Raw genomic sequence first — 22,639 nt, forward strand, 5'->3', positions numbered from 1 at the left:
TGCTCCTTTGTTTCTGCTTTTGGAAGTTGGCCTTCTTTGGGAGGGGTGTGGTCCCTGGTGTCCTCATACTTGCCGAGTCTTCTCTCCCCTATGAGAATGTAAACAAACAATAATTAGCACACAGAGGGCAGAAATAGGAATCTGAAACATTGCTTGGAAGTGTTGTACAATTGTGTTTTTTGGCCGAGTTCCAAGGTGAGAACATTATTGTGGACACTTTGTTAAGCTGGAATACTTCCCTGCAGAACGATGTTTCTTACGAACGAATGAAACCATGAACTTGAAAGTGGCCATTTTAAAATGCACAACATGAAATCAAAGCACATGGAGCAGTATGCAAGCAAGAATAATCATATGAACACACGACAACTACTTACTTTTTTTAAGAACACGCTTGATCCTTAGGTACTGCTCGTGCTCCCTCTGGTCAGGTCTGACCAGCGTTTTCTCAGTTGATCCTTGGATCAGCGTACCCCAAAATTCTTATGAAGACTCTTCACAACTTTATTCATGATATTGGCCTTTCTGATATTTGGGTTTGGGTACGGTCCATACTTCCCATCATAGTCGGTCCTGTTCAATATGTCCACCATCTCCAACATCTCTCCAAAAGACATATTTGAGGCCTTAAATCTTCTCTTCCTGGATCGGGACGTTTCAGGCTCCGGGCTTTGCTCACCCTCCTACTCGTTAGTGGAACTATTATTAGTGCGCACCTGCGTTCTCTCCGCCATATGCTCTTCCCACTGCGCCGGAAGCGAAAGGGTGGGGAAAAGTCTAGAAAGAACTTCAGGGGCGGGCGTAGTTTCACGCATGCGCACTGTATATAAAACGCAACACGCATGTATCGTCCGTTCGATCTGGGAAGAGAGTGAGGCGCAGGCGCGACGAACGTGCAAACTAAGGTAACATTTTTAACTTGGTGCTTCACTAGACTAGACTGCTTCTATCTAGGCCGATGTTGGGACAAGATTAGGAGGGTTTTTAATGGCATTATTAGTATTTGAAGGTTTGTCTTGTGTTGTGTCTTGCAGACAATATGGATCCATTCAAAAAACAAAATGTTATGGGGCTATTCCTCGAACTCTACAAGGAGATGCCCTGCCTGTGGCAGTTCCACAACGAGTTTTATGCCGACATAACAAAGAGGAACGCAGCGCTGGAGAAACTGCTTTCTTTGGTGCGGATCATGGTCCCCACGGCAGACATGGCCTATCTGAATAGGAAAATTGGGGCCATAAGGATTACATATTTCAGGGAGAGAAAGAAGCACCTGGAGCCCTTGAGAGCAGGAGATACAGATGCCGTTTATTACCCCAGGATGGTGCACTTTGACAGGCTGCATTTTCTGGTAGACCTTGGGGTACCCAGGCCATCACTCAGGCCACCATTCTCCAGTCTTCCTTCAAGGCATCCTTCACCCCCAGCTGAGGCTTCCAACGTCCAACCTGGGCCTTCCAGGCAGCAACATGTGGTGGGGCCCAGCTTGAGACAGGTATTGCATTGTTGAACATATTTCTTGTGTTACATTTAATGATGTTAACTAGATGTTCTTATTGATCAGTAAGTTGTGATTTATCAAAGTGGTTTACATCTCAAGAGACAGTAGTGACCAAAAATGATTGGGACGGGAAAGAAAAATGCTGGGCTCAGAATGATAGTCTGTTCTATTTGGTAACATTCAATTAGCAAAAGCCAGGAGCACAAAATGGTGTGATTGATGAGCAAAAAACTAAAACTATGTCCCCTTTTCATACACAGGAAGACCTCAGTCGGGGGGAGGCTGTGGCAAGTGGCAGCCAGGAGGTCGACCAACACCCTCCTTCTCCTCCTCCGCCCCAACTACAGGAGCCCAGCCACAACCTTGAAGGATGCCTGGAGGGAAGTGCCTAAGGAAGACGAGTGAGTGATGGCCTGGGTTCAGTCTGGTCTGCCATAAGATGCAGCCTCTTGAAGATCCACATCCTGCGGACATAGATGGTATCTGAATTTCCTGATCTCTAGGACTTCGGGACCAGACTTCTCTCCCTGAGATATGTACTCCTCAGGCCACCAATTTTTTATATTCTAATTTGTTCATGTCTGCCCTGGGGGCCAAAGGCTGCACCAAAGTAAACAGGTTCTCCAGCGCTGCGTTCCTCTTTTTATTTTATTGCGACCAAAATAAAGGTTTCATTTGTTTGATCAAATACTTGTGTATGTGTTTTCCTTCAAAAAGTACAGTTTATTTGTGAGCAGGCAGGTACATTTCAAAAAAACTAAGTGAAATGAATAACAAGGAGTACCAACAATAAACAACCTCCTGTAGATTAAAAAAGAAAAACAAAATATCAAAAATTCAATAATGTTGTGGTAAGTTTACACACAAAAAACACTCCAAAAAAAGGAGAAATTAGCAAACTGTCTTTAAATGAGATTTTTAGGAATTTAAAAAAAAAAAAAATCCAAAAAAGAATAAACAAAATCTAAAATTGTATAGATGTGATGCAAAATAAAATTGTATTGCTGAAATGGTGAAAAAAAGAGTAATGAAATACGTTCGGGAGAAGTGTGTGTGACTATGAGCATCAAAAGAAGTTCATTCTTGCAACATTGTAAAGAACAAGAGAATGCGCTTCATGAATGAATTTTTAACATTGCAGCGTGACGAATGTGCTATATCGCTTACGAGTTTTACCTGAACGAGCGCTTCCATGTCGGAATTTGAATGTGAGCTTGCGTGGCACGCTACACATGATCGAAGTATGTCCGATCGGACCAGTTTGTTGGAAAATATTTCCAGCAAGTTGGAAAATTGGGTCTGACGGATATTCCGACGGAATCAGTCCGATGCATACCACACACAGTCGGATTATCCGACAAAACGGTCAGATAGGACACATTCCGTCGGAATCTCCGTCCGTGTGTACAAGGGCTAAGAGGTAGATCTGAAATGAGTGGAAGCTCTGCTGATTTTATCATCCAATCATGTGCAAGTTAAAAAGCTATTTTTTATTTTCCTTGCATGCCCCCCCCCCTTAGATCTGCAGCGACTTTACTTCCAAGTGCACTTGCAGTGCAAAGTGGATTTTCCTTTAGTAAATAACCCCCATAGTGTCCGAGATGAATCAGAACCAGTATTAGCAAGTCACAAACTGTTACTCATACATTACTTATTACTAGACTTGTGCACAACGAAAAATTTTGTTTAGTTTCAGTTCGTTGTCATTCGTAAAATACATCATTTCGTTCTGTTATATTCGTTATGTTACGTTAACACATTTTTGGATAATTTGTTATTATTTGTAGAGTGTCGAAATCATTCGTTCGTATTCGTTGAAATTCACTATTTATGTATGTATAGACATTCGTGATAATGATTCGTAGTTTGGAAAGTCGTTTGTTTATTGAATCTTTTAACACACACAATGACAACATCTCTTCTCCTTGGCTCAAATACAATACAACACCCTTCTCACTCAGTTCTCAGGAATGCACTTTGCCAGTAATCCATCCTCCGGCACAAAATTAATTAGCTGATTGGACTATAAGATTTACTTTGAGGTGACCTTTTGTTTCATTAGATCTTTAAAGAATTACCGAATCATGTCGAATTCATTTGAATTCATTTGTTATATTTCTTTCGTATTTGTTGTTATTCGTTATTTTTTTTATTCGGACATTTGGATGCATCCGAATGTCCGAAAGATTATACACCAGCTAGACTTTATCAAATGCAGTGGAGGGAAACACCAAATTTCCACAAATGCAGGGGGGCTGAAGGCACTTTTTTACATATGGTTTGGGACTGCGAAAAAGTGGTCACAGGTGACTCAATTTATTTCAGATCACTTCCATTTGCCAAACATTTGTTCTCCTTTGAGATGTCTTCTTGGGATCTTTGAGGAAGAAGCGATAAATGGGTACACAAAACTCTTCCTCAGGATCCTGTTTTTTTGTTTGAGGAAACTCATTGCCAGATGCTGGATACATGACGAACAATTGACATTGGGGATGTGGAAGAAAGTGGTAAATGTGGATGTGCTGATGTATAAAATGACATATGAGGCTAGAGGGGCTCCTAAGAAGTTTAGGAAGGTATGGTTCCGATGGGTTGACTCTGAACATACGAACAGACCTAAACTTCGTGTGAACTTTAGAACCCTATTAAAGTCTATGGGACTCGAACGTTCAAAATCTAAAGTGCTCATTTTAAAGGCTAATATGCAAGTTACTGTCCTAAAAAGTGTTGGGGACCTGGGTCCTGCCCCAGGGGAGATGGATCAATGCAAAAAAAAGTTTTAAAAACGCCCATTTTGGGGAGCGCATGCGCGGAGTCTCCCAAGATGGCCGCCGGCTTCTAGAGCTCCGCTCCACCACAGCCCTGTAAAGACCACCACGGAGCACAGAGCGTCCTAACACACAGCAAATAGGCGGATTCGAACGGGGGAATACTCCAGGATCCCGCGGATGGCGACCCCGAACGCCAGGAAGGATCTATCCGGCCGCATGAAGGCTGAAAGCGGCCCTGTCAGCTATGCTAAGATGGCGGCGGCGTCACGAGGCCTCCCGGCCACAGCGCCTCAGGACACCTCCATCGCGGATCAGGACCAAGAACATTTGCCTTTCCAAGGTACAGACTGTGCCCCCCTACAGATAACTAACTCTCCCTCCTCCACTGAGTCCCTGCTGGGTGGATTGAGCGCAGGATATCCATCCACCCCTATGAGGGATCCACATACAGGCCTGCTGCTTGCAGTCAGTGAGGCACAAGATGATCTCCCCCCCCCCCACAGACTTTCCTTCTATGATGACTGCTTTCTCTCACATGTTGTCCAAAAGCCTTGCAATGCAGGCAAACCAGATCACTACCTCTCTACAGGCAGATTTACAGCAGATAGGTCAGAGACTGGACACTGTGGAACGGAAAACTGACCAGGCAGTATCCCGGATCAACCAGAATTCGGCCAGATTAGAGGAGGTTCAGGACCAACTGGAAACAGCGTTTGCAAAAATCGATGACCTTGAAAACAGATCGAGAAGATACAATTTCAGGGTGAGGGGGATCCCCGAAACTGAAAAAGAGGTACATAAGGTGATGAGATCTCTCATCAAGAATTTGATCCCAGACATCCCAGAGCGTCATTTGGAATTGGATAGAGCTCACAGGGCTCTCCAGGCTCCCCGTACCGACGGCTTACCCAGAGACATTATAGTCAAACCCCATTATTACTCGGTGAAAGAAGAGGTCATGCGTAAATCCAGATATGCGGAGAACCTATCGTTTCAGGGTCACAAGATCCAGATATTCGCTGACCTCTCCCCATACACTATACAGAAGAGACGATCACTCAAACCATTACTACAAGTGTTACTGGATAAAGAAATCGCATACAGATGGTCATTTCCTTTGCGGCTGAATTTTTCATATAACAACAAAAGCTTTGGTTTCTCCTCGTTCCAGGAAGGTGAAAAACTTTTGACTCGAATTGGCCTGATACATTTGGAACCCACAACGGAACAGTCCAACAGGGGGACCCCTGCATCAGTCAAGAGACCGTCCCCAGCGAGTCCGCTGCAACAGATCTGGCTGACACAAAGCTCCAAACGTTCAAAGGAAAATTTACCACCTTGAGACAGCTTTTGTTTCCCCTTCTGGGGATGATCTTCTACCCCTCTTTTTCTTTTTGAATGGATCCCCTGATTGTACCACATGCTCTGGGACACAGGGAAATTTGGGAGCCCCCCTCACTCCCTCTTTGATGTACAGGGAAATATGAGGGAGGTGTTCTCACATCTGGAGAAATACATGTTGGGCCTTTATTACTCAGTTTTTTGGGTGTTTTTTTTTTCTTTTCCCTATAAAAAAGATCTGTTCTTTACCATAGATCCAGGATGGCCTCTTTTACTTCCTGTCTGAGGTATCGGTAACTGACTCTCATAACTTTTGCAGTTGGTGAAACAGACTATTTTCACAACGGCAAGACCAGACATGTGACTATCCTGTTGTTGATAACATTGGGTCTGCTCTCAGCGGCCACAAGGGATGTCCCAGGGAGCCTGCCTTAGTTCATGTTTATGTTTATCTTGTTGTACAACTTAATACGGGACCTAGGTAGAGATTCGATAGAGGTTAGGTCAGTGCACCACCATACCTATGTGCGGGAAAGGGGGAGTGGGGTGGTGGGACTAGATCGACTTACCGGGTGCATACCTTTTGATCTGGGTCTAGAATTTCAGTTACCCTGTTTCAGCTCATTATGGGCGCTCTGTTAGCAGTTGAATGTGGGCTTTTGCCGGCCCAATAGTTTATATAGTTAAAGGTGGCGGGGTGGTGGTGGTTTCAGTGCGCTCCTCCTGGTTCAGAGGCACTTTCGGCGCTTCTGAGCCGCAGTCGGGATACCCTCTTCTAGGGTTTCCCCGACTTTTTGCAATTAAGGGGTGGTTGGGGGGATTCTGACCACTCAGGGGGGTTGATGGGGACTGGGATCCCCTGTAGGAATTTATTTGATAGCATATTGATCATGCGACATGGTTTTTCTCATGCTACTGTCCGTTCTCCTTTTGTTTCTCCTTTCTTCTTCATGTTCTTTTCTTCCCCTCTTCTCTCTTTCTATGTATTTTGCAGGTATCTCCAATTCAGCTTTGACATCCAGCCTGCACTCCGGGACTTTTGTGGTTATTACTGGTGGCTCATGAATCGCAGACAGTATGGCTCTCTTCATAGGAGCGGTGAGTCTTTGATCTTTTGTGTAGTTTGCCCTCCTCTGGTCCATGACTGATACACCCATTAGGCCGCCCACCCTTAAAATTCTTTCACACAACACTCAAGGCCTTAACTCCCCACTCAAACGACGGAAGCTCTTCGAACATTACCGCTCCGTACACGCGGACATTCTCTTACTTCAGGAAACGCACTTCCCTTCTACTTTCAAACCCACATATTTACATCAACATTATCCTCAATTTTTTCTAGCCTCCGCAGAGAACAAAACTAGAGGGGTAGCAGTATGTATCTCCAAACATATTAACCTATCTCAACCTGAGACTTTTATGGACCCTCAGGGTCGATATATACTGGTATCCGGATACATAGATGGGGAATGCTACACTTTTGTTTCCTATTACGCACCCAACAAGGGCCAAAGCACCTTCTTTACATCCATGCTGGGGAAGCTGCGACACCGCCTTAAGGGCACGGTGTTTATCGGAGGAGACTCGAATGTAGCATTTGATTTTTCTCTTGACAAATTAGCATCGGGTAGGTCCAAACCTAAACGTCCGTCAAAACAGAGCATTAACATTGCCCACACGATCCACTCTGAGGATCTGATTGATACTTGGAGAGAGATGAACCCACGGGCAAAGGACTATACACACTTTTCGGCTCCACACCACACTTATGCTAGAATAGATCACATTTTTACAAAACCCCAAACGATCCCCTTGCTAGAACATGCAAGAATTCTTGACTCGTCATTATCGGATCACTCCATGGTGGTTGTAGTGTCCAGGAGACCTATGGGTTCAGGGAGTCGCCCGTGCTGGCGTCTCCGGGAATCCATTCTGAGCGATCCTGCACATAGCGCAGACATAGCGGCTTCTATCAGAGAATACTTTGAACTGAATGATACAGGGGAAATATCGCCGGTTACACTATGGGCTGCACATAAAACTGTAATAAGAGGTAAGTTGATACAGTTGTCCTCTAATTTCAAAGCACAACATCAGGCCGACACTCTCAAATTCACAAGAGAATTCCGTTCACTAGCTAAGGCACATAAACAACGACCCACGGCAGATTCCCTAGCCAAACTAGACGAGGCCAGGGCCCGACTAAACATGTCCTTGACTACAGCGGCTGCTCAGCATCTTACCTGGACGGGGGCCAGATTTTATTCTCAGAAGGATAGGATTGGCTCAAAATTAGCGGTAAAACTGACCCCCAAGCCACGTTCACACTCTTTTCCTAAGATCAGGGTACATTCCGGGGACCTTTCTCAGAATCCCTCTAAAATAATGGAAACTTTTATGCGGTTCTTTTCGGACTTATATAAACAAGGCCCTGTCCCCCCTACAAATGTCCGCGAGACACTCCTGAATGCTCTCCCATTGCCCGAGATATCCAAGGCACATAAGGATCTGTTGGAGGATCCGTTCACTCTTGCAGAAGTCCTTGACACTATTAAATCTCTTACCGTGGGCTCTGCTCCGGGTCCGGACGGATTCTCCAATGGGTATTATAAGAAGTTTGGCCCTGGTCTGGCCCCTTATCTGGTGAAAATGTTCAATTCTCTCAGGGATGGAGCCTCCTTGCACCCGGATATGAATTTGGCATTTATTTCAGTGATTCCAAAACCCGGAAAGGATGCCAGCGAGGTGGGCAATTATCGGCCTATTTCGCTTATGAATAATGACATTAAAATAATGACAAAAATTCTGGCGAACAGACTTTCAAGCTTTATCCCTAGATACATACACAAAGATCAGGTGGGATTCATCCCTGGGAGACAGGGACCAGACCAGATTAGACGTGCAGTAGATATTATAACACTCCTTAAGGCACAGTGGGATGGGGGTACCCCACAACAAGGATTTCTGTTATCCATCGACCTTCACAAGGCTTTTGATTCCATTGACTGGTCATACCTAACGGATATTCTGGGGAGATGGGGGTGCGGCCAGTACTTTCTTAACCTTATATCGGCACTATATTCGCATCCTACGGCTCAAGTACATCTGATGGGTAGGTACTCTAACGCATTTAGCATCGGTAGGGGGACAAGACAGGGATGCCCACTATCACCGCTTCTCTTTGCCATAGCCATAGAAACTTTGGCCATTACCTTACGCTCCAACCCCGACATTAGGGGAGTCATGTGCGGGTCTTGTGAACACAAATGTGCTCTTTATGCGGACGACCTCCTCCTTTTTGTTACCTCGCCCTTAACCTCTATGCCCATAATTAACCGGACTTTATTGGATTTTAGTAGGATCTCGGGCCTAAAGGTCAATATGGAAAAATCTTTAGCTCTGAACGTTACGATCTCCGCGGATATGCTCTCCCAACTGTCGAACAATTTTACCTTCTCCTGGGCTCGCTCCCAGCTTCCTTATTTAGGGATCAATCTCACTTCGGACATACACACGCTATTTCAAGCTAACTATCCTAACATGGCGAAAAAATGTAGAACGGATTTGACTCGTTGGTCTGGATGTGGGATTTCCTGGCTGGGTAGGATTAATGCGGTGAAAATGACACTTTTACCGCGTCTTTTGTACTTGTTTCGTTCCCTCCCAATTCCGATCCCCAAAACATTTCTGAACAAATTACAATCAGACATTGTGAGGTTTGTTTGGGGGAAGAAAGGTTACAGATGCTCCTCAAACACGCTATACCGGCTGAAATCTCAAGGGGGTTTGGGTCTCCCCAACCTGTGGGGTTATTATCAAGCAGCACAATTGTCCCAGATATCTATGGCTTTTTCCGGTTCTGTAAAACTGATGTTGATGGAAAGACAGTCTACTCCTCACCACACGATAGATTTCCTGATGACTTGCAACCCTAAACGCAAACCGGCGATTCTAGCTCCCACCCTTTCACACTCCATGGCGCTGAGCTCTAACCTTTTTAAACGGGAATCGCTGATCTCCCCACTGAAACCGCTAACACACATTTTCCACAATGGGGATTTCCCCCCGGGGGAAGATATAGAAGCCTTTAAATGGTGGACGGATAAGGGGTTATACAGAATTGGACACTTCTTTTCCCCCACAGGCCCTCTATCTTTAACACACTGCAGAAAGAAACTAGATATGCCCGATTCGGAATTATATAGATTTACGCAACTCTCACACTTTTTAAATTCCATTTGGACCTCTAAGCCACTTCCCCCTTTTATGACACAATATGAACAATGGTGTGCTCAGGCTACGGACCAGAGGGGGGGCATCTCACTGATCTACGCGGCTCTTTTGAAGACGGACAATAAGCCCCCTTATGCTCGGGCTTGGGAAGCTGACTTGGGCCACACCTGGGAGTCGAAACAATGGTATGGGGCCGCGATGAGAGCTCACAAAGGTATCCTGAATATCTCGCTCATAGAGGCGAGTGTCAAAGTTTTATTTAGATGGTACTATGTTCCTTCCAGGCTGGCCAAGATCTTTCAGGGCTCCTCGTCAGTGTGCTTCAGGGGCTGTGATCTGGAAGGAGACATGTCTCATGTCTGGTGGTCTTGCCCTCGCATCCGCACTTTTTGACGGAAAGTGTTCTGCACAATTAGCTCCATTACAGGGACCACCATAGCTCCACATCCCAGTACAGCCCTGCTAAATCACATTATCCCGACTCTACCCAAACATTTGCAGCAACTGGCGTTTTTTATTTTTCTTGGAGCCAAAGTTACGATAGCTAAAGCCTGGAAGAAACACACGGTCTCCTTTAAGATGTTTAAAACCAAGGTAACTTGGATTATGGTACAAGAACAAATAGTGGCCAAATGGAAAGACAAAACAGAGAGATTCCGGTTGATTTGGGAACCTTGGGCTACAAAGTGTAATATTTCTCTCATTCCGGGGGTGCGGCCTGGATCCCTGGCCTATGGAGTGAGTAATGCCTGAATAGCAATTTACGTTCTTTATTCCTTTTTCTATCATTTCACACGTTTTTCTCTTTTCCCTCCTTTACCACCTCTCTTGGTGTACTATGTGGTACCCCGAAAGGGGTTAGAAGACAGACAGTAGCTATCTTTTAGACTAATTGATTACACAATTTTCTAGCGGTACCTCAAACTTTGGACCTCGGAGGAGATGGATGGGGAGTGCCCTGGTCTTGGTGAGCGAGCCCAGCCCCTGGTCTGCAGCTTGATCCCGTTTGGGGCATCAGGGGCTACGGGCTTGTGAGCCTTGCCTGGACATTTTCCACGGTTGGGAATTAATTGAATGCTATGGGTCCATGACACTGCAGTTGATATGGAAACACCATGTCTGGTTGTTATACAGATATGTACTGTTAGGTTTTTGTCTAGATCTTTGTTCTTCTAGATTACCCTTGTTTATGCAAAAGTGGATTTTACTTGATTATTATAAGGAATGTTCATCTATTTTGCTTTGTTCTGCTGAAAATCTTCAATAAAAATTATTGAAACAAAAAACGGCCATTTTTTCAGGAGCAGTGATTTTAATAATGATTAAAGTGAAACAATAAAAGTGTAATATTCCTTTAAATTTCATACCTGGGGGGTGTCTATAGTATGCCTGTGAAGGGGCACATGTTTCCTGTGCTTAGAACTGTCCCTGCACAAAGTGTCATTTCTGCAGGAAAAAAAGTCTTTTAAAATCAATTGCGGCTATATGAATTGTCGGCTCCCGTAATACAGAGAACACTCAATGAGTGTTCTCTGTATTACGGGAGCCGACAATTCATTCATTGATAAAAAACAAAAAAAAGCGTGGGGTTCCCCTAAATTCAATTACCAGGCCCTTCAGGTCTGGTATGGATATTAAGGGGAACCCCGTGTGAAAAATTAAAAAAAAAATTAACACGGGGGCCCCCTAAAAATCCATACCAGACCCTTTATCTGAGCACGCAACCTGGCAGGCCGCATGAAAAGAGGGGGGCGAGAGAGAGCCCCCCCTGAACCGTACCAGGCCACATGCCCTCAACATTGGGAGGATGCTTTGGGGGTCTGTGACCCCTCAAAGCACCATGTCCCCATGTTGATGGGGGCAAGGGCCTCATCCCCACAACCCTGGCCGGTGGTTGTGGGGGTCTGTGGGCGGGGGGCTTATCAGAATCTGGAAACCCCCTTTAACAAGGGGACCCCCAGATCCCACCCCCGCTGTTTGAAATGGTAAGGGGGTACAAAAATACCCCTACCATTTCACAAAGAAAGTGTAAAAAATGGTTAAATAATTTAGGGGAACCCCACGCTTTTTTTATCAATGAATGAATTGTCGGCTCCCGTAATACAGAGAACATGAGTGTTCTCTGTATTACGGGAGCCGACAATTCATATAGCCGCAAGTGATTTTAAAATACTTTTTTTCCAGCAGAAATGACACTTTGTGCAGGGACAGTTCTAAGCACGGGAAACATGCGCCCCTGCACAGGCATACTATAGACACCCCCCAGGTATGAAATTTAAAGGAATATTACACTTTTATTGTTTCACTTTAATCATTATTAAAATCACTGCTCCTGAAAAAACTGCTCATCCCTATTTAGCAAGTTCTTGTTGAGTTTGCAGAGGAGTGTGGAGGTTTAGGATCAGAGATTTGGTCTCATTTAGTTTGTAGTAGGAGACCCCGGTATATTGACCTTGGTATATTGTCCCTTCTGTAATAAAATGTACTGTCATTATGCTGTAAACTTTTGGTGCTATATAAATGAAGTATAATAATAATGGTGGGGAGGGATTGGGTAGGGTTGGTGACCATTAGTATAATGTCATCTGAAAGAAGGCTAATTTTATGTCCAGTACCTTGGAGCAGGATGCCAGAAATATAGGGTTCCTCTCTAATTTTGGTAGCCAATGGCTCTATGAGGAGAGAAAAGATAATGGGGGATAATGGGCAACCTTGCCCCAAGATATCACTCTTGCAGAAGAAGAGGAATAAAGGGAAAAATGGCTTTTTGGAGGCAACCTGTAATACCTTATTTTTGTAGGACTGCTTCTAAGAACCCCCAACGTACATGGTCAAATGCCTTCTCTGCATCCAAAGATAGAAGCAGAGATGGTGTTTTATTGGATTCCAGGCTGTAAATGAGAGAGAGTAATCTCCTTGTAGCATCTGATGCCTGGCAGCCAGATTTAAATCCCACCTGATCTGGATGAACTGTAGATGGGAGAAGTGGTATCAGTCTATGGGAAATCACTTTGGTGTAAAGCTTCACATCTGCAATAATGAGAGATGTATTGTAGATCTGTAATTCTGTACTAGGTCTGGATTTTTACCTGATTTAGGTATAGTTGTTATGACAGATTGTAACATCTCTTTGAGTATGGAGCCAGAGGTTGCAGCATAATTGAAGAGGTCAGACAGAGGGGGAAAGAATAAAACAAATTGCTTATAATACTCGTTAACATGTTCATTACTTTATTGGAGGGGAGAGTTTCAATGATTGTTTCTATTTCTGTGAGAATGGGCTAGACAGAGTTTTAATTTGGTATGACGATAAGGTAGGGAGATGTTTGGTGGGTAGATAAATCATCCTTGAAGTTGTAGAAGGATTGGTAGTAATCACAAAATGTGTTAGCTAAATCTAAAGGGTTACTCACTGGGAAGTTGGTAAGAGGGTGATGGATACAGAATAATTTGGATTGAATGAGCTACTGTTTTACAGATTTTGTCAAGAAGGACCCAGCTTTATTCCCTAAGGAATAAAAAGTTGTTTTAGATCTATTCATATTTGTACAGTAATAGGGAGTTGAGTTTGTTCCTGTCTATAAGTAAAGAGGAGAAAAGGGTTGGGGAGGGAGATTGTTTATTAGTTTCTTAATTTTGCTTGAGGCTAGCACCTCTTCAATCTGTCTGAACTTGTAATTAAAAAAAATTTTTTTTATATGTGGCCCAGAGAGTTGGGATTGTAATGTCAGTAGTGGAGTTTGTTTAAAAAAAGAGGGAGTGAGCATCTACAATAGTCTTGCGATGGTTAGGATCCACCAGAAGGGCAGAATCTAATCTCCCCACGCGAGGGGGTGCACCAAGTTCAATACTCATGGGAGCATGATTGGATTATGCTATTACACCAATAGTCAAGGCGGTGACCTGTTGTACAGTTCATTTAACTGTGAGGAAGAAGTCGATCCTGGAATAGTAAAAATGCGGGGAAGAAAAATATGAATAGTCTTTCTGCTCCATGCTGACATCTCTAGATGATGGGTCATGTGTGTGCAGGAGGGAATTAAGAGTTTGCTGGGTGGATCGTCTACTCTACTGGATGATGAGACAAGGTCAGCACTGCCGATAATATTGAAGTCATCTCCAATTATTAAGCAACCCCTTTTGCAGGTCAATATACTGTATGTGTGAAAAGTTTTTTGTAGAGCGTATTTGTTTAGCGTTTAGGCCATACACGGTGACAAGGGTGTTTCAGGATTGATTGCCAAGCCAATTTTCAGCTTTCAGTGCTGTCACAATTTAAATGACAATTGTGTGGTCATGCAACACTGTACCCAAACAAATATTTTATCTTTTTGTTCCCACAAATAGAGCTTTCTTTTGGTGGTATTTGATGACCTCTGTGATTTTTACTTTTTGTGCAACAAATAAAAAAAGACCATTTAAAAAAAAAAAAAATTGGTTTTTCCATCTTTCTGTTAACTTTTTTGTAAATAAGTAATTTTTCTTCTTCAATGATGGGAACTGATATGGCTGCACCTATGGGCACTGATAAGGTGGCACCGATGGGCACCAATGAGGGGGCACTGATGAGGTGGCACTGATGAGCACTGATAGGCGGCACTGATATGCGGCACTGATGGTCACTCAGAAGTGGCACTGATGGGCACTCATAGGTAGCACAGATGGGTACTTATGTATGGCACTGATGGGTACTTATGGATGGCACTGATATGTGGCACAGTTGGGCACTGATGGTCACTGATAGGTGGGCACTGATGGGCATGTATTGGCACTGAGAAGTGGCACTGATAATACTGATGGGTGGCACTGATGACACTGATAGGTGGCATTGCTGGCCATCAGTTTTTTTTAGCTGGCCCATAATGTTGCCAGTCAGTGCCCATTTGTGGGTACTGATTGGCATGTATCATGCATATTTTTCATATGTGGATGGTCATGGTGAACATACCTGGCCATCCACATGTTGCCCCCTTCCCTAGTGGTACTGGGCGGCTTGATGGTGGTCCTGGGTGGGCATCCGTGGGGGGCTGTACTGATGAACAATCAGCGCAGACCCCCCCCCCCCCGACAGGAGAGCCGCCAATCGCCTCTCCTCTACTCACGTCTGTCAGACGCGAGTGAGGAAAAGCTGATCACCGGCTCCCCCTGTTTACACTGTGATCCGCCGGGATTGGACACGGCTAATCACGTGGTAAAGAGCTACCGTTGGAGGCTCTTTACCGAGATCGGTGTAGCAGTGTGTCAGACTGACACACCGCACCACTGATCGGCGCGATGTGCGCCCCCACAGGCACGCGGCGGCTGTTATCCAGAAGGACATCATATGATGCCCAGTCAGGATAACTGAACCACTGCCCCGGACGCCATTCTGCTATACTCCGGGTGGGAGATGGTTAATCTATGATTTCCGAATGTTTGTGGAATTTTTCTTTTTGGCATTTGAGGCCATAAATAAATTGGGGAATTGCTTCAGAGAGAATTGTGGAGTCTTAAGGGCAGCAAAGTGTGTCTCCTTAATAAGGAGAATGTACACTTTGAGTAAAAAAACTTCTCTGACTTTGTTTCTCAGTTTAAACAAATGTGATTTTTATTCATTATTAGCATTGTTATTAACAAAGCACATCCTCAAAGTGATTTTAAAATAGATGTAGCTTTATACTGAAAAAATGCATATGATCATTGTACAGAAAACATTTACAGCATGACTATCCCCTGTAGCTAAGGCAAGAAATTATAAATAAACACATTTGATAATCCATATTCTGCTAGATTCCAGTAATATATAGCTAGAATTATGGTAAGATGACAAATTACACTGCTTTCTACTTTCTGCATAACTTTAAGCAACAAATCTTACAGTTATACTTTTATTTGGATCTTAAAATTAGTTTAAAAAATGTATAGAGTTATTGCACTACACAATTTTGAGCTTGTGACATCAAAGCAGAAACAAGACCAATTATACACACTTGAAAGTGCTAAAATTTTGCTGCATTAAAATGATGTAATTTGGCTGCAAATATAATTTAAAAAGAAAGAGTGTATACAATAACATAATAAATTAGAAACCACATAAAAATGCTATTGCCTTGCAGCATTATTTGGCTTGTGTTGATATTATACCCATGTGTTTTGATAATCAGACCATTCTTGCAGAAACACCAATCAATATCAACCATTATTTATTGACCTAATGTCATACCAAGCAAAATATGTATATTAAAACCACTCTTGTCTGTGACTCAAGTTCCTGATTTTCTCAGTGTAATGAACGATTGAATGTCTGATAAGGAACAAGTCAAAATAGAAATATCCAGAACTTTCACTGCAGATGCAAGCACTGAGGCTGCCATACCCATTTTTGCTACTAAGTGAGTCAAGAACTTCTAGTCACATACGCGGTATTAGTATTTTGAGCTTGCAGATAGAAGTTCAACCTAAATGGTTCAGTGGTGCCAACTGTTGAAATTATAAATAATTTGGTCCCAATATTCCCAGTGTTTATACTTGTTGGAGTGTTGAGTTGAGGGCTCTCTCTCAGGGAAACCTCTCCTAGGACTCTTGAGCTATTATAGAACTGAAAACATCTTCAACCTTGAGAAATTTCTTACAGTTGCTGCCCGCTAAGAAGAAGTGGTAAGTGACTGACTGAAGTGAAGGAGACATATACAAAAGAACCCTCTCAGCTATTCCAATAAAGTAAATAAAGTACCAGGACCTTGATTACTAAGGATTTGAAATACTGTATACTTATGCCTCATTTCCACTGAGCAGAACAGTTCGGGTCGGTACAGTTTGGAAGGGTTAGAATGGTCTGGCCTATTCAGGTAAGCGTTTTCACTGCAAGTCGGACCACCAGGGGCCATACAGGGTTTAGAAAAAATGCCTTTGACAAGAGCATTGACATTTTTTCTGTCTGCCAATCAGTGGAATGTATTGTGTGATGCCAGTAGCTCCGCCCTAACATCCCCGTACCATTTTCTATGGCCCCACATCCGAAGCAGGACCTTGAATGGTGCAGTATGGTTCAGATGTGTGGGCCACTTTCATAATGGAAACACTAAAAATAGCGTACCGTACTGAACCAAACCAAACCGATCTGCTCAGTGGAAACGAGGCAGTAGAGTATTATGACTGAACAGTTTTGATGCTACTGTTTCTGCTCTTACTCTTCTGATCATACCTTTAGGAATCTTTTTTTTTTTTTTCATTTCCCTTTGCCTTTATTTCCCTTTCGTGCCCCTGATCAGCACAGGCAGTTTTTGGTAAAAAAAAAAAAAAATCTATAGAAACACAGCTGTTTTATTGCCTGCAATGATCTAGTGCCTCATCTCTTCTGGTATGTTTACATCTAAAACAAAAGTATTGTCACTGTTATTTTTATTACTACAACTATTACCACCTTTCACTGCTTCTGATGTCTTTGGAAATAAAGACTAAAAAGCACTTTTCCCCAGTGTACATTTTCATCATTTTCTCTTTTGTGAAGTCATGACTGCAGTGTACAACACCCAGAACTTAGAATTCTTACAAAGAACCACACTTTTCAAGATTAGAACATTTTTTTTTTGCAAAATGAGTCAAAGGAATAGTAAAGCTTATTTAAAACCAAGTTTCTACACCTACTATTTCCTTGGATGGTGAATATAAATTCAAATGCCTGGAAAATGTAATATTTTCCTCTATCATTTGAAAACATAATGTTCCCAGACATAGTGGCAGCAGTGCACAATGTACAGAGCCAAGCATACTTTCAAAAGAACAGAACAGGGTATTTTTAATCAAAATGAGGCAAAGAAACAGTATTGTGTTTTAAGTTAGTTTGCTACACCTCTTATACCCTTGGATAAGAGAGACAAATTTAGTTATAGAAATACTTGGCAAATACATGTCATTAATTCTCCCTTTTGTAAACTTACATTTCTATATATAGCTGTCATAACCCCCGACCCAAATACAAGCTTCACAACTCAAATAGCAAAACATTGAATATTCCATCGGTAACAAATATATTAGCAATGCACAAATTTATTTTAAAACCAAACTTGAAGTAATACTTAAAACATGATTAATATCAATAATGAACTATACCTCAGAGTTATAACTCCCTAGAATTAATGCTGAAAGGTTACTCAACAATATCAGTTATAAGAGCCAAATTTTAAAATAAAAAACACAGGAAAAGGTAAATCTGAAACCTAGACTCAAAATTATACTGTATATAGTATATTACTGTATTCAAACTTATAGAAATATATACAAAAATGCAAAAATGTAACCTGATCAAGCTAGTAGTGCTAGTTTACACTAGCATTGCTCTCTCTCACATTCAGAGAGCATTTGACAGGTGGTGAGGAGGTGTTGTATAGCCTCCTCACCACTTGTTTTAACCCCTTATGCTCTGCACCAGCACACCACATGCATTGTGGGGCATTTATGGGGTGGCACCATTCAATTGAATGACTTACATTCAGTAGGCAGTACTGCCTGCTAAATGCAACAACAGGTGATAATTTTTTCTGTACAGTGATGCAAAGCATGGAGGTTGTGGCATATACCCCCCCCCCCTTTCCCTGCCTTTCCAGATAAAGGGGAGTGCTTGGGGAGGCAATAAAGCAGTGGCTTAAACATGGGGTTTTACTGCCCTCCAAAAACTAGGGTAAACAAGGCCTTAGTATGCTTATTGGGTGTGTCAAAGTGTCAGGGGTTACTGACACGTTGCCATGGTAATGCAGTGATCTTCCTCTGTTTGCTTACCTCCCCTCATGTGTTCTGACTAAGAGGCCAGCCACTTCCACCTGGTGATTTCTATAACCTCCCCTCTAAGCGTGGCTCCACCCCAGGCCCTATCAGGGAATCCTATATTAACCTGTGCACTGCAAGCCAGCGGTGCTGATCAACCATTGTGTGTTTGGCTTCCCGTTTCCTGCTTGCCGTGTGCTCTATGTCTAACTCTGTTACTGACCTTGGCGTGTTCTCAACGATTCCTGTCTGCTTGTGACCTTGACCTTTTGCATGTCTACGACCATCCCTGTATGCTTGTGACCCTGAACCTTTGGCATGTACTCTGTTGTCCCTGTCTGCTAGTTGCCCTGACCTCTGCCGTATCCCCTTACTATCCTTGTCATTCCAGCCTGCTGCTTCCTTCTCCTGTAGTCTACTGTGAGCGTGAGCTGTGAAACTCTAGTGGCCAAGACCTGGAGCCAAACTGCAGCAAAGTCCATCCTCACCACTGGAGGCTTTGGCGAACACCCGCTGGCTGTCCTGAATCTCCCTGGGTACAATCCGCAGCAGTCAGTCCTAAGGTCCACTACCTGGCGGTGCACTTCCGACTCCTATGGAGTGTATCTGTCACCTGGTCTCAGGTGACCTGACACACGTACATGTTTAGGTAGAAAAGCATGGGGGGGGGGTGAATGCTGAAACAAAGGGGTAGAAGTGGACCCTGGGTCATTACTGACAATATGTGTCACTAGACCAAATACAGTGTTGTCACGAGAAACTCTGTTTTGTTAAAAAAAAAGTGAGATTCAGCCCTCCTAGTGCAAAAGAAAGTGTGTGAACAGATTTTAAGCACAATAGAGAGCACCTTTCGGCAGATTTGCTTGCATACTATAAAACATTGTGTACATCTACTGTACAAGTGACATTCAAAATCTGTTTACCAGATGCTACATTTGCCTGCTGTACATTTAACCCATTGTAAAAAGAGTAAATGTGACTATGGGATAACATGTGAATGCCATCTATTTTCACTTAGGAGAATATCAGTAAATGATTTACTGGGAAACTTGCCCAGCAAATTCTTCACAACTAGTACTAGATAAAAAAATGTGTAGCTGTGTATGTTTTATCACTTCCCCAAATATTTATAAGATAATAAATTGGGATAGTATATGTGCTGCATATGCAGACAGCTTCTGAAAATGTTATTGATGAAGTTGATTTAATATTACTGCCAGGAATTACTTGACGCACATCTATCTATCTATCTATCTATCTATCTATGTATGAGCTTGGAATATTTTGTATACTTAATAAAGCTAAGCTTATACTGTTAAATAGAATATTGAAAAGAAAGAAAAGCTTCCAGCTTCAAAGCTTTACATTGAAAGATAAAAGTAATGATGGCATGGTGATGTTGTGCTAATTAGATTACATATCTGTTCTAGGAAAAAATTCTAAAATTAAGCACATGACCTGCATTTACCTGCGGGTATTAAAAAAGTACCTACTTCAGCTGTTGTTAATTACTCTCTAAAATGCAGAGTGTCTAATTACTGGCCTTTTAAATTACTTAATAGAAACTCCAACACAGTGTAGGTTGTTAAGTGTGAGATGAAAATTATGAGCTTCACACAAAGATGGAATGTGTTTAATATTCCCTAATTGTTTGTCTGGTACCAAAGCAGCTAAACCAAAATGCTTTAAATGCTGACAATGTTCTAAAACTGTAGTTGAAATGAAGCATTAATTAAAATAGTTGAATGTACATTTAGTTAATTTTTGTTAGTGACATTTATTACAAGTGATTTGATCTGACAAGTTTAGAATTCATCCAAATTCAGTAGATTCACAGCCAAAAAACTGTAATTTTAAAACTGCACTACCCCTTAGCTAACATAAAGCAGTTTCACTCATTAGAGAGAAGGGTGGATAGGGATAGATTTGGGCTAGAGAGGCACAAGTATTCAGTTCCCATTTTGTCAATTTCAACTTGCTTGCCTTTCAGCACCCGGTTAATTCTTCAAGAAAGGTTTGACTTAACTTTCTCCTCCCAAGGGTTAAGTATGTTTCTGTTACTTCCCAGGAAACGTATAAAGGCCTTCTTTTGATTTATTGATCTACAGTGGAGAATATAAACATGAAATAAAGACATTCAGGCTGATTAACTTACATCAAGTAGGTAAAGGGTCTACCAGTGTCACAATATTGCTTGCATACACAGATTCACCAGTGGTCGATGGTCGTCTAAATATGCCAGTGTCATGCTACTACCCCAAAAGTTCAATGAATATCTTAGCATGTAACTGTGGATTACCTGCATTTTCTGGGTTAAAGGATGCTTAAATCATGTTTCATTTGATGTGTTCTATTTATATTTTTTTGTGACTAATGTTTCCTAGTTGCACAGATCTGTTGGCTCCTTTATTTTATGGTGGTACTCCACAATCTGACACTTCTCCTCATAATCTCTTTTGTTGGAAAGGATGTGATGATGAACCTCTTCACCATGGTGAGAAGAGTCATATGGGGTTGATGCCTTAGATTAGGGGTGCTCAACCTTTTGAAGAGTGCAAGCCACTTAAGGTATTTGGTAACAGATCATGGCCACAATGAAATTAAATGGTTCAGAATTTCAAGATTTTTATTTTGAATAGCATAATGAAAATTTTAAACAACAATCCGGATCATAATTTTTTGTGAGACCAATCTCCATTGGATGTTTACCCACTATTACATCGTATGGATGTGGCACCTTTCTGAAAGTGTACTAAAACTCCTGTATTTAGGAGCTTTGGCATGCTTTCAGAAAGCACACCAAACTCACAGGATATTATTATTATACACTATTTATATAGTGCCAACAGTTTATGCAGCTCTTTACAATGTATGGGGGGGACAACATAATTGCAGTACAGTTCAATACAAAAGGTACGGGAGGGCCCTGCTCATAGAGATTACATTCTAATAGAATAATAGGATAATAGAAGTATAATGCTCAGTACAGCTAACCCACAGGAAAGCTGCAGGTGCAACCTGAAGCATAATAGAAGTCTATGGCTCAGTGCGGCTAACCCACATGAAAGCTGCAGGTGCAGGTGCAACCTGCAGGATAATAGAAATCGATTGGCTCATTGTGGCTAACCCACAGGAAAGCTGCAGGTGCACTGTGCTGTACCCACAGATAAGTGTGAAATAATAGTAATTGTTAACCCTTTTATAGCATCTAATATGCTTGGGGTGGCTCTATTGCACAAATCACCGTACCGGTATGGCAATTAGTTCAATAGCTATAGCAGGTGTGTGTGCCCATGGCATGTTGATGGTTCCAATACACGTGGCCACCCACATTCGCTCCACAGACAGGCAGAACAGGGATCTGCCAGTATAAACAAAGCAGATCCCCATTCTGACAGGGGAGTAGAGATAGAGATTGTCTGTTCCTAGTGATCAGAAACAGCGATATCTTTGTATTCCCAGTCAGGCCACTCCCTCCATAGTTAGTAACACCACCCTAGGACACCCCCTAGTGTTAACCCCTTCCCTGACAGTGTCATTTATACAGTAATCAGTGGCTATTTTTAGCTCTGATCACTGTAATAATATCACTGGTCCTAAATAAGTGTCAAAAGTGCCCGATCTGTCCACCGCAATGTCGCAGTCCCACTAAAAATTGTTGATCACCACCTTTACTAAAAAATAATAACAATTAAATGCCATAAATCTATCCCCTCTTTTGTAGACACTATAACTTTTGCACAAACCAATCAATATACAGTAGCAGGGGTCTTCAAACGATGGCCCTCCAGTTGTTCAGGAACTACAATTCCTATGCCTAATCATGTCTGTGAATGTTGAGTTGTTTTCTCATGGAATGTGTAGTTGTGCAGTTCCGCAACAGCTGAAGGGCCGTAGTTTGGAGATCCCTGCAATAAACATTTTGGCTTAAACTAAAGAAATGTTTTATTTTTATTTTTTGGGGGGGGGGGGGATATTTATTATAGCAAAAAGTAAAAAATATAGTTTTTTTTTCTAAAGTGTCAGTCTTTTTCAGTATAAAAACTGAAGA

This window comes from Lithobates pipiens, unplaced genomic scaffold (genome assembly GCF_037356315.1).
Source record: "Lithobates pipiens isolate NorthernLeopardFrog02 unplaced genomic scaffold, aLitPip1_a1.2 Scaffold_19, whole genome shotgun sequence".
NCBI classification, from domain to species: domain Eukaryota; kingdom Metazoa; phylum Chordata; class Amphibia; order Anura; family Ranidae; genus Lithobates; species Lithobates pipiens.